Source organism: Sturnira hondurensis, unplaced genomic scaffold (assembly GCF_014824575.4).
Source record: "Sturnira hondurensis isolate 20B ecotype Veracruz unplaced genomic scaffold, ASM1482457v3 Scaffold0009640, whole genome shotgun sequence".
Classification (NCBI taxonomy): domain Eukaryota; kingdom Metazoa; phylum Chordata; class Mammalia; order Chiroptera; family Phyllostomidae; genus Sturnira; species Sturnira hondurensis.
In genome coordinates, this window is record NW_028082271.1 from 1 (window position 1) to 12,708 (window position 12,708).

The 12,708-nt window shown below is 45.6% G+C and overlaps 2 pseudogenes; both read right to left on the minus strand.

Annotated features, from left to right (window-relative positions):
• Positions 1–3,584: 3,584 nt before the first annotated feature.
• Positions 3,585–7,840, minus strand: LOC118994619 (RNA transcription, translation and transport factor protein-like; annotated as a pseudogene).
• Positions 7,841–8,288: 448 nt separating this feature from the next.
• LOC118994621 (catenin alpha-1-like) lies at positions 8,289–10,257 on the minus strand (annotated as a pseudogene).
• Positions 10,258–12,708: the final 2,451 nt, after the last annotated feature.

The window sequence follows — 12,708 nt, forward strand, 5'->3', positions numbered from 1 at the left end:
AGCCCTCGTGCAGCTACATGATTTGTGCAGTCACATCTAGGATTTTCCATTGTCATTGGTGCCATTATGGGATGGGACTATAAACCCCTGGCATTCTTGCCTAAGGTCAGGGGACCATGGGGAAAATGTGACTTTTAAAAATCAATTGTATTTCTTCTTCTCTGTTCCAGCACATGCAACAGTCTGTCCAGCTTATGTGTCTGAACATACAAGCTTACTTTTAGACTCTGCAAAGCTGTACACCATCAAAGTTCTTAGATTTTCTCCACCTAGAGAGTCTCTTGAGGCCGTGATGAAGGTTAAGCAATGCATAGATCTTATGTCCTTCCAAGACAGAAAGAAAATTGTCAATACTCTGGTAAATAGTTCCTTCTTCCTCTACAGGAGCTTCTGGTCAGTTGCATAGCCAGGAGGGAGGTCAGGGTGCTGCACAGTGGGCACAGGGTGGGGAGGCACCGTGGAGGCACCTGCCCCACTTCTCGCCTCTGACACAGTGGCCTGTGACCACATTGTGGATAATGACATGACACCTGTTGAGCTAGACTAAGGCTGCACAGTAGTTGTAGCATGTTCCTTTTTCTCAGGTCACCTCTTTGGGAGTGTGTACCCACAGTGTCCTGGGGAGGACAACCAGGACCCAGGTGGTGAAAGGGAAGAGGCAGCTGCATCCCTGCCTGGGAGATTTCAGAGATCAGAAGGCCAGTTCCCTAACCCAGTGGTTCAGTCCCTGGGGAGTGTCATGGAGTTTAGGGAGAGTTGGAGGGGAGAGAGCATGGCTGTGGGGGATGGCCCTGGCCACCAGTCAGTATGAAGGGGTGGCTAACTGGGGGCTCCACCAGCTCTCACAGAGAGATCCCCTCCCTGTACCTCTGCCCTCACCAATCATGGACAGTGAACAGAGACACCGCCTGCTACATCCTCTGCATCCTCTTGGGGAGCTGAAACACTTGTTATGTGTAGGGGAAGAAATCAGACATTTACAATGGTCTTCCAACTTGTCCAATCCTTGAATGAAGTTGGCTTTGGTACAAATTCCAACACAGGCTGGATACTCAGTGTGGAGATGTCCATGTGCTGTCAGGTTGATTTCCTCAAGGACACAGTGCATCTCCTGCAGGCAGAACGTCCCACAAACCCCCATCCTTATCCCACCCTGCATTCACTTTGGAGTGAAAACACAGAGCCCTCAGACATGGACTCTGAGAAAGGAAATCCTAGGCTGCTCAGTCCAACCCCTGCTCCTCTCCTGGCTCCATTAGAGACCTGAGTCCCAAGGCTGAGTCACTTGGGGTTTATTTGTTGGGCTATGGACATGTTATTTCCTGTCCTGCATGGTTTGTTGTGACTGCACCAGGATTACTGAATTCCCCGACCACTTGGTTCTCCCACCTAATGGCTCCATGTGCCTTTGCTGGGTGCAATGCCCTTCACATATGGTGTGAACAGAAGTCCCTGTGAACATGTCATCTCCTGGGGCAGCATGCCTGACATCCCCTCTCTCTCTTTCTCTATTTCAGAAAGATGTGGTGTCCAAATGTAACAACTAGACTTTAAATACCTTACACGAGTGTGCCTCTGTCATTCAAGAATGGCCTGATCACCCCTGGAAAATGTGCAGGTTTCAACATCTTGCTTCAATAAAGTACTTGCTTTGCCCTTCTGTGCCTGTCCTGCTTTCATCCAACTGTCTGTCTGTGGAACTGGAGTGGTTCTCCTCATGAAGTGGCCATTAGGTGCTGTCCACAGTACATTCTAGAGACTCACTGTCCATTGACCATGGTGGCCTGAGGGAGGGATCCCAGAGAGAATGCTGTCTCAGGAGCCATCCCACATCCCTGTACCAATGCCCAGTCACGGGTCTGGGAAAGAAAAGGAGGGTGAGTGGTTAAAGTCACTCCAAAGGGTCTTGCCCCTGTCTTGACTGAGAGAACTGCCACCTCCCTGAGCGGGCACACAGTTCCAACGAGAAGCCCCACTGCCATTCCATCATCATCAGAAGCATTAACAGTCTGACTGGTTTTCACCCCTTTCTGGGTTTCCATTCTGGGAAGATGAGGGTGATTTGTTTCCTGTCCACTTCTCACTTTGTAGTGAATCTTGGGGCTCAGCCCTCAGGGAGCTCTTTGCTCTCTGCACATTCACATTGCTCTCCGCACTTGGCAAGTCTTCCTTCCTTCCATTCCTTCCAAAGCCCCAGAAATAAGCACCCTGTTGCCATCTGGACAACAACATGCACTCAGTCCACACTTACTGTGAGAAGAATGGTCCAATGCACAGTATTTCCTTCCATCCTACCCTTCCCCTGGGAGCCCTGCCCAGGTTATTGCCCCGCCCTCCATGGAGGCAGCTGACTCACAGCACTGGGCACACCCTAGGCTCCAGGATCAGTTTCCAATGCCTGCTGGGAGAGAGCACCACATGCCTCTTGGCCTGAGAGAAGGTTTTGCTCCATGTTTAGGGGACAAAAGTATAACGTGGAATTCTCTGCCCAAATCATAGCATCAGGAGAGCCACACTGGCCCTGGAGAGGCAAGGTGAAAATCTGTCCCTGGCTGCTTTTACCTTTGAAGGCTGATGGCCATTCTGGTCCAGTCCCACATTGGTCCTGTCTCTGTCCTGGGAGGGGACCTTGCCTGCTCCCTTTCTGTGTGTTTGCAAATCTCTTTCTGCCTCTTTTCATCACAATATGTGGGATGGCATTTGGAGGCCACTAGGAAATCCAGAATTTCTCCCTAACTCCCAATTTGCGCTCACATCACATCTGCAAAGGCCCTTGTACCCCGGTGGACAAATGACTGGCCCTGAGTTTAGAATATCAGTTTGGCAGGGGTTGGTGTGCGTGGAAAGGTTTAAAGAGCCTACTTCAGCTCATCAGCTTCCTGACACCTAAGAGTCCACTAATACCTGCCCCCTCCATGTGCCAGCATCCCTTGGACATCTTGGGCTTCCCATCTGCACAGCTGTGTTCACTGTCCAGCCCCAGGCCTTTTCTAGCACTGTGCCCAGGTCCCCTGAACACCCTCTGGGTCTGAGAGGCCCCTCCTGCCATACACCCTCCCTAGCGACCCCATTGTGACCCTCCAAGTGGGATTCCAACCCTACTTCTGCAACTTTGAAACACTAGAGGTTATGGGTTTCTAAATGTTTCAAGTAAGAGTACTTATTATTCGTACTCTGGTAATATACTCTAAGAAGAGTGCTCTAACTATGAAGGATGTGTGAAGGACAAGCTATGACTCAGAAACCAAAAATTAAGAGTTATCCACTATTATTAATTATGCTCCAAGTCTTTACAATAAATGTGTGTTTTTGATCACTTCAGGGAACATGTACACTTACATTAGTCTCTGTTTTATGAATGAACTACTCAGTCCACACACTATACTTTGTAAACACAAGGACTTGTGACATCCCTGGGACAGCCTGAGAAACACAGACGAGGCCACATGAGGAGCATGGGAGATGTGGATTGCGTTGCACACGAGGCCTTGCACGACCCTGAGCCTGGGCCCCTCTGGCCACATCCTCCTGCTCACCAGTCTCTCTACTCAGTGATCCTTGTCCATGGGCCACTTCTCCCGTGTTATGCTGGGTAGCACCTCTGCACCAGGCTTGTGGTGGTCCCTTTGCATCCACAAAGGAGGTATTGTCCCCAGCACAGGACACCTGACTACCACAACTTGAGGCCCCTTTCACATCCCCTCCTCAGAGGGGTCTCCTATAACTCTCACATCCTGAAATAAATTTTTACACATAAACACACAGATTACACTCTCCAACACACATGTGGTGCACATGGTGGCACACACATCCCACCTGTAGACATACAGTCACACCCAGACACACACACAGGATGGTGCTGCCATCCCTCTGGCAGCCAATTACGTTTCTATGGTGTAGTATTCGCAAAACATAGTAAATTGGAGAGCATCCTGACTGAACTGACAATACAATAGCACCAATGTTCTCATTGATACTATTTCTAAAACACATAAGACTTCACATGCATTGGATAGCCCTATGGGTGACATTTCCCAGCAGGTTGACATTTTCAGACTCATTTTCCCCTGACTCAGCTCAAGGAAGGTGCAGATGGTAACAGTAGACTGTTACCACCACTGTCAGGGGGATGAAGAATGCCCTACCCACTGCTCGTCAAGCCTGCCTCCGTGTCTTCTCAGAATCAACTGGGAAGACACCAACAGACAGGGTGGACCAACCCCACTGCAGGAACCACATGTGGGGACGTCTAAAGTAGAACCCTTGTGATTCCCCTTCCTCACCTCCACATTCTAGTGGTGCAGCACCCAGCAGACCCACTTTGGTGGCCGAGCCCCACAGTGGTCCAGGGAGGACATCAAGGCTCTGCATGGCAATCAGAGTGCCCCGCCTCATGGGCCACCACGCGGAGACCTTTCCCTGGCCTCTTCTTTATCTCTTGAGCCTAGCCACTACAGGTCATTAGGATGTTTCCCTGTTGTCACACTGAGAGATTTAGGAGTATTTGTGAAGTTTGAGATTTGAGATTTGGAGCATTTTGGTCAGGACTTGCTGGCCATGTGGGAGGTGAGAGATTGCCTGCACCAGCACCAGCACCAGGGTGGAGTGGAGATTTGAGAGAGGGATCTCTCCATGGGAGTGTCACTGAGTGGACCATGCTACCACTGGAGATGGTGAAAGAACTGACTGGGACTGTGTTCAGTCAAAGTGCACGTACACTCAAATGAGGATGAAATGACCGGCCTTAGGTCTGTGTATTTTACCAAACACACAGGAGATGGTACCTCAGACAGTAGCTCTCTGAGAGGCAGCAGAGAGGTGATCGTGAATGGGAAGAGGGGCTGTCTGTCAATTTCCCCCTGAATACCTGTCCCAGGGTTGTAGATGTGCAATGTCTAATCCTGTCCGATGCCCAACTCTGTTTGATTTGATTCATGGGTTTCCCTTCTTCAAAGACAGCACAGATTTGTAGAAAGTCTGGCTCAAATCCACTCACTGAGTCTCTCCAGAAAAAATGGACTTTTGTCGAGTCTCTTGCCTTGATCTCTGAGGCCTCTAACTCTTCTTGGGGACACACAGTATCCCTCTCTGTCTACACTCTGCTCCTCAAACTGTCTTACATTCTGTGATAGAGCCAATGTTCAGAACCCAAAGCCCTGCTTTGTCATATAAGCTTACTTAATTCAAATATAGTGGCTCTCCCTCCGATGACATGAGTGAGACTCGTGACTCCACTCAGAAATTAGTGCATTCAGGCCTGTGTGATCCTTAAACTTCATGTGGGGTCCAACAAACACTTCTCCCTCTCTGTCCTTTACTTCCACCTTCGCTTTCCCATATGCTAACCTTCCTTTCTGACATATGAGGGAATCAAGATGGGGAGAGATGAGAAGACAAGCAAGACCTTTCCCAACCTTCATGGAAGAAAAAGCAAGGATGGTAAATTTCTAAAACATAGTCAATTTTCTTGGATACTTTCCTTGCGAGTGTGAAGTTTGATTTCCAAACACATGCCAGGGCATACATGGTTCCCAATTGTGCTGGGTCAGTGAGAGGGTGGAATCCTTAAATATTCACCTTGCAGCTTTCCCCGGGCTCTGGTCTGTCTTTGGATGAGCAGCAATCATCTGAAGAGCTACAATGGCAACAATAATTCTGGTCTGTGTCTCTTTGAGCTCTTCTATGTGCAGCAATTACAGAATTTGAGAAGCTTCATCAAGAACTGCATCTTCTGTGTCAAACCAGGGCTATGCTTTAAGCAACTGGCAACCAACCTTTTCATTGTCTGCTTTGCCTTAGCAACTGCACCTGTGTCATGTGAATCTGGACCTAATAGCATGTGACCTTGAGCATTACCAGGTGATGCTGATGACTTAGAATCTGAAGGTCAGCCAGGGTCATTATGCCAGCCTTAAAATCAGCATTATGCACATGCAAAATGATGAGTGCTTCCACATTTTTAGCTGCACTGTCAACCTCTTTTGTGTTTTCAGATACTGAATATTGGAATTCTTCAAGCATTATGTCCATATTCAGGTGTAACAGCTAAGCCAGGAAGCCAGTCAATTGCTTCTTGAGATCTTGAATCTTGAAAGGAGAACTATCACCTACGAGATACTTTTCCAAAAACATGGGCCTGGCACCTCTCTGGATACTGCTTAAATCACCATGACTTCACTCTAATATTGTCTGAGTTTTTGGTCTGCTGGCCAAACAATCATGTTTGTATATTCTGTTTCACCTTTGCAGATGAAGCCGGCATGGTAATGGTAGTTGAGGGCCATCAGCTTGCCACTCAACCTTGCTTCTCACCCTGGTCTCCCGGACTTGGTTGAGAAGGTGAGACAAGTATATGAATACCAAGCGAGAACTTATTCGACAAATAGTCCTTTAAGTCTGTTCCAAGTTCTATGGTCCAAACAGAACTTTCTCTCATGGATCTTCAGGAAGCTCATATTTCAATGATCTGTTCTTGTCTCATGGTTAATATACATTTACAGTAAAACAAAGTGTTCTGGAACAGTTTAATATATGACATCAGGAAAATGTCATAATGGATATGGAAGATGAAGCAAAATACTGCAACAAAAGTATATGTGATGAGGGACACAAATGTTAGAAAATTTTCACTTTCAGATGATAATTAATTAGCTTAGTAATCAATGTATGTAAAATAATCTATTGTTTCAGGAACTGAAGGTATGACCCACGCTGACTCCTGGAGACCATCAGCAGTCCCATTTTTGTGTTTCAGGAGGACTGCAAGCAATGAAGATGGTGTACAAGCCGTTTTGTTCCAGTGTGAGACACCCACTGCCCAGGACACAAATGAAAGAATTGTGCAGGTTTTTATGTGATAATGTCTTTCTCTGAAGTCCAATTCTCTTATGTACACTTTTCTCTCCTTATGCAAAGGGTCCGTGAAAATGGAATTAAAGATGATCTCTTAGGATGCAAACTTGCCATCCTCTCAGTTCATCAACCATCTGAATAAAGCTCTCATAAGGATTCAGTCTCTGTTTCTGTCATTGGTTCTGGTATGTAACAGGCAGCAGTAATGCTGGCTTTCCTGGGTTCCTATATATAAAAGGCAAGAATGTAAAAGAAAAGCACACCCAACTAAACAACATGGAAATGAGACTGATGGTGGTGAGAAGAAAGTCACCAAATAAATATACTGAGAATAAAACCCCACAGTGAAAAATATGAAATGGAGCATCTCTGTCACTTTCCACACACTTTTGTGACCTTTTGGAATATCACTGCAAACAAAAATTATTCTTTCAAGAAGAAGTGTCACTGAACAGTATCAGGGGTTCTGCTGCACACCACCACTCTCTAGGTAAAAATCTACAGGCACAGGTTTGGTGAAAATAGAAAGAGGTCATTTATTCCAAAGCTGCACAATTTTGAAAGAATGACAAGCTTCCACCTCATAGCCTATACGCTCTGGAGCACCCAAGTCCCCTGCCCCTGCCACTCTCTGCTAGACAGAAACAAGGTGCACCCTGAATTCCTTCTCCCATTTAAAAATACCTTCCCTTCAGAAACTGCAGGTGGCTACTGCACAATTGTCTAGAACACTTGGCTTCTTTTGCCTTTGCAGTTGGGCCTCAGGCTTCTCCTAAAATCTGATGGTAGCCAACATCCTACATGCAGCACACTGCCCTGTCCTACATGTGATACCCTGAGGCACAGTAGCTGAGCCCCATCCCTCTGGCGGTCAAGTGGCCAGTGCATTGGAGCAACACACACAGTGTGACAGTGCAGCATCAGTCACTAGCTCCACTGCCTCTTCCTCCACTGAGGAGGGGGAGCGGGTCTTCTCCCCTGGCCACATGGCTTGCAGAGCTCACTGGATGGCAGGCATGCCAGACTCCCAACACATCAAGCAAGGGGGAGAACACCTGCATGTTTCTCCTTACACTTGGTTTGATATCTTAAGGGCAAAATTTTGTGTGCTCCTGTAGGTTTCTGCTACCATGCAGATCCCATCCTTTTTCCAAGTGAGACTAGCAGGTCATCACCTGCCCCAGCCACCATGTTCTGGANTTTTTTGGTGTCCCTCACACCATTGCACATCAGGTGGGAGGCTTCAATTCACTCATTCATTCTCATCTACGGGTTGGCAGGATAACTTCCACTGATGCATCCACTTATTCCATAAAATGCAGCATGACTGTTTTGGAGAAAAGCATGGTTGCTTCTAGCACATTCTCTGTGTTGTCCTCTGGCTCATAGTTGTCCAATGCTGAGGTGACTTAAGAAATGATATGGGCTGGTCGGCCTCAGGTTGCAACAGCTGTGTGGTCCAGCCCATCCACATCTTTCTCTTGGGGAGCAATGACACATTCGTTCACCTCTTCCAATATGTGACTCTCTGAGACAGACAAGAAGTCATCAATGGAGGTAACGTCATTGACTTGACAGCATCTGTGCAAATATGGGTTTGTTTTTCCCACTGTTCTTTCCAAAGATCCATGTACTCCTGGGACAGTTTACTCTGTGGTATTGCTGCTACAACCAGTGCAGCATTGATATCCTCAGGACAGGTAGCTTGTAGCAGGCTCACAGACATCTGAAGAAGCTTGATATCCTCTTCATTGTGTGAAATGAAACAGGCCAAGTTGCTGACCTCAGACAATTTGTTGACACATTTCCAGAAAACTTGGGCACCCTCTTTAACTTCATTCTCATTTTCATTTGTTGCAGCTTCAGTCAGTACTAACAGGGGAACTTCGCTTTCCAGGACTGAGTCTGACCAAGGGTCTGTGACAGCTTTGTGAAGCTATCTATGCCGGTCTCTTGTTCTTTGCCAATTTACCTATTGCAGAATTGAGCACATTAGTTCAGTTTTTAAAAGATTTATTTATTTATTTGTTTGCTTATTTACTTATTTATTTTTAGAGACAGGGAATGGAGAGAGACAGAGAGGGGTAGAAATATCAATGTGAAAGACAAACATCGATCCCTATGCACCCCCACATGTTCAAAATGGCCCCCATCTTTCACTCCCTGTTGCCTTGTAGCTGCCTTGATGTTAAGTTTATCCACTTGAGGTTCCAGAGTGTTACACTGTATTCCCAAATCTTGTTCAGCACCTTAATTTCTTGGTTTCAAGCTACCATCTCCACAACTTTCATCTGAACAAGTAATTTGTAGACACCAGTTGTGTCCACCACCACAAGCAGCCAGGTAAAAGCAGAAAGGCTGTGTGAACCATGTTGCCAGGGTCACAGAAGAACAGAGGTCATCTACAAATTCCCACACAGCCTTCTGCATCCAATCACCTTCTTTCACTACATCTTCAGCAGCAGCCAAAAGCTTGTCCTTGAGAAACTGACTCTCCTTTGAAATTTTATCCCATTCCCCCCAAATTCTCACTTGCTTGTTCCCCAGATGCAGCCAAAACCTGGACTTTCTTGGAATGGCCTCTCTTCTTATTACAGGGCCTCTTCCTATTGGTGTTCACCAGTTGTAACCTGTGCAACAAGTGTCTCCAATAGTCTCTCCACTGCCAGAGTTCTGATCTCTAGACTTCAGAGGGTTTCCTTCTGTAGTCTATGGAGTCTGTGTGGACAGCAGACATTTCTGTGGTGAAGGGAGTGAGCATAAAATTTTCACGAGTCCTGGAATCAACAGATGCCACCTGGTCTTCCTCCCATCTAGCTCCAAGGAGGAAATCCTGATGAACTTTCTTAGTACAAATTCTAAAGAAAGTAGCAATAGAAGAAACATCTTTACAACAAATAAAATCAATTTTCAAAGGCAACAGCCAACATCACTATAAAACACTGAATGAATGCTAAAGGTGCTTCTATTATAACAAGGGGGGAATATCTTATGAAGCTAGCATTAGTCAACATGGGTCCGCAAATTCTAAGTGTCACACTAAAATAAGAACATAAAACAATTGTAAATATTTCCAAAGATGAGATTAAGTTTTTCCACTTGCCAACAACCTGATTTTTCACTAGGAGACATGAGACAGGCTCACAGAGAACCACTAAGAGTATTATAATAATATGAGGAGATACACTGTATGTGGCTGCATACATGCTCAATATATAAAAATACAACAGCTTGTGTATGCTGTAGGACACTATGAGAATTAGAAATGGAAGAAGATGTCTCATTGGCAGAAGTGACAGAATTATAAATACCTAAGAACAAATCTAATGAGTAATGTAGTATGTACTGTGTCCTTGGAAGACTAATTATAAAAATGTCAACTTTCCCAAAATTGATAAATAAATTCAATGTCGCACTGGAACTTAGTGAGGAATTGTATAAAATTTTTTAAAAATCCCAGGGAACAATATATATATCTGAATATGGTCAAGAAGATTAGGATGAACACTGAGTGGTTACTTTACACTCAGATATTGAAAGTGGATTAATAAAAAACTCCTCTTCAACCGGAGTAATGTCGCCTTACAAATAGAGAGTTATGCTGTGGAACATGATAGGTAACTCAAAACTGAATGCACAAACAGAAAGAATTTAATATATGGCATAAATGACGTCAGAACTCAGCAGTTGAATGACTCCTTTTTTGGTCAGACATCCCTATTAACCATCAGCAAGAGAGACAACAAGACTTCTACCTCGTACAATATAGAAAATTGGAACGGGCTTCAAAAATGACATGTAAGAAGTGAGGAAAATCATTGAAACAGTTGGTGCAGAAGCCAGATTGCATGGGGTTGGGAGGTAGATTGGAGGTGAGCAGTGGGACCAGTCACTGGAATGTGACGCAGGAAACACTTCCCCTTCATGGGATGCACACACACCCGCTCTGGCAGGCACTGACCTGATCTACAGGTGCTTGGTTTTACTTTTCAGCCTGATGGAGGCCCTTTATCTGACCTATAGGAAAGTTCAGGGAAGGTGCAGTGATCCCTCGCCTATCGTGGGAGTCACATTCCAGCGAACCCCGAGATAGGTGAAAATCTGTGAAGTAATGGTGCTATATTTATTTTATAATTGTATATATTTTAAGGCTTTATAAACCCATCTGACACTCCTATAAACATTTCCCACTCTTATTAACCTTTCCCACACTCTTATGAACACTTCATATGCTCTTAAACACTTTCTACACTCTTAAACATACATAATTTTATCAACATATAAAATTCTATATGGGTAATCACTAGTGAAGTATACAGTCATCCTTCACTAAATCACAGTTCACTTACTGAGGCTTCACTGTATCACGGGCTTTTTAAAATCCGCAATATAATGCTCTGGCTGGTGTAGCCCAGTGGATTGAGCCCAGGCCTGAGAACCAAACAATCACGGTTTGATCCCCAGTCAGGGCACATGCCTGGGTTGCAGGTCAGTTCCCAGCAGGGGATGCACGAGAGGCAACCATACATTAATATTTCTCTCCCTCTCTCCTTCTCTTCCCCTCTAAAGATAAATAAATAAAAATTTTAAAAAACACCTCATCAACTAAGACATCAACTAACTAACTCATGGGCTGCATTGGTTTATACCTGTGTACTGGGCAACCTTTGGTAAGATTTTTTCCTGTACAGTCTTATGTCTACATCTTGCACCAAAGAGCAGCAGATCTAAAATGAGAGGGATTTAGAGAAGATGCCAAGGCTACCTGCACATGAATGTCAGATGCTTAAGGGCTAATGAGGAACAATATCTACAGGGAACAGAAGACTATTATTGTCCCCTTCACTCCGAAAGCCTGTTCAAGAAGAAGACCTTTCTGTTGAGCAGGGGATGAAGTTAAGCAAAGTAAATAGACTTGAGGATCCTCAAGTGAATGTTAGCTCTTCAGTTTCCTGGTCCATCTGACACACCTGAGGCCTTTTGGCCACTTTTCCCAGGGAGTTCCTCCAGAATCCGTAAACTAATTCTGTCGACTTTCCATGGTGTCCCAACATAGTGCCTTTCTTCTCCAGGGTCAGGACATAGAACATCTGCTTATTTTATCATCCTAAGTGGCACCTGTGTGTGCAGGGGAGTCAAATTCCCATGACTGGGAGGTGGAAGGTGTGCAGGGTTAAGACTTGCAGTCCTCCCATTTCCTGTTCACGTGTGGGCTGGTGTACACTGAGGAGCACAGACCCCAAGGATGGCCAGCACACTTGCCTAGTGTGGGAAGGGTGAGGAAGAGCTTACTGAAGAGGTGGCCATCATGTCTTTCAGGCACTTGTTCCTTGGACTGGCTGTGTGTGACATCATGTCCCCTGGTAGAACAAGTGTACTGTGAAGAAGCCTCCTGCCAGTAACCTCTATTTCTGCTGCTGGAAAGGAGCTCAGAATGGGAGGTGAGGCCTTGATATGTGAGAATCTTCTCCTGGTGAAAAACACCAGTGGGTTCCACCTGGAAGTCTCGTGGTCCAGGACGGGTCACATGAGCAGAGCCTTAAATGCCGTTTTTTGGTGCACAGCCTGGGTAGTCACTACGATACTGAGAGGGCTTGAACCATTTTGGGGTGGGTTTTTTTCTTTGTAATTTACTCAGTCTTTACATTGTCACTGAATCTGTTGACCTCCCAGAACTCTGGGATTGGGGGGGTGGGTAGTGCTTGTAATTTGATGTGTAAGACTCTGTGTACCTTAGTTGAGATTCTTGGCTAAAACACAGAAAAGAGATGTAGCCATGCTAGGACAATGGCATTATAGCAAGAGTTGCTGAACAAGAGGAAGGGAGCCATCTCTGATGCCTCTGACACTTTGCTG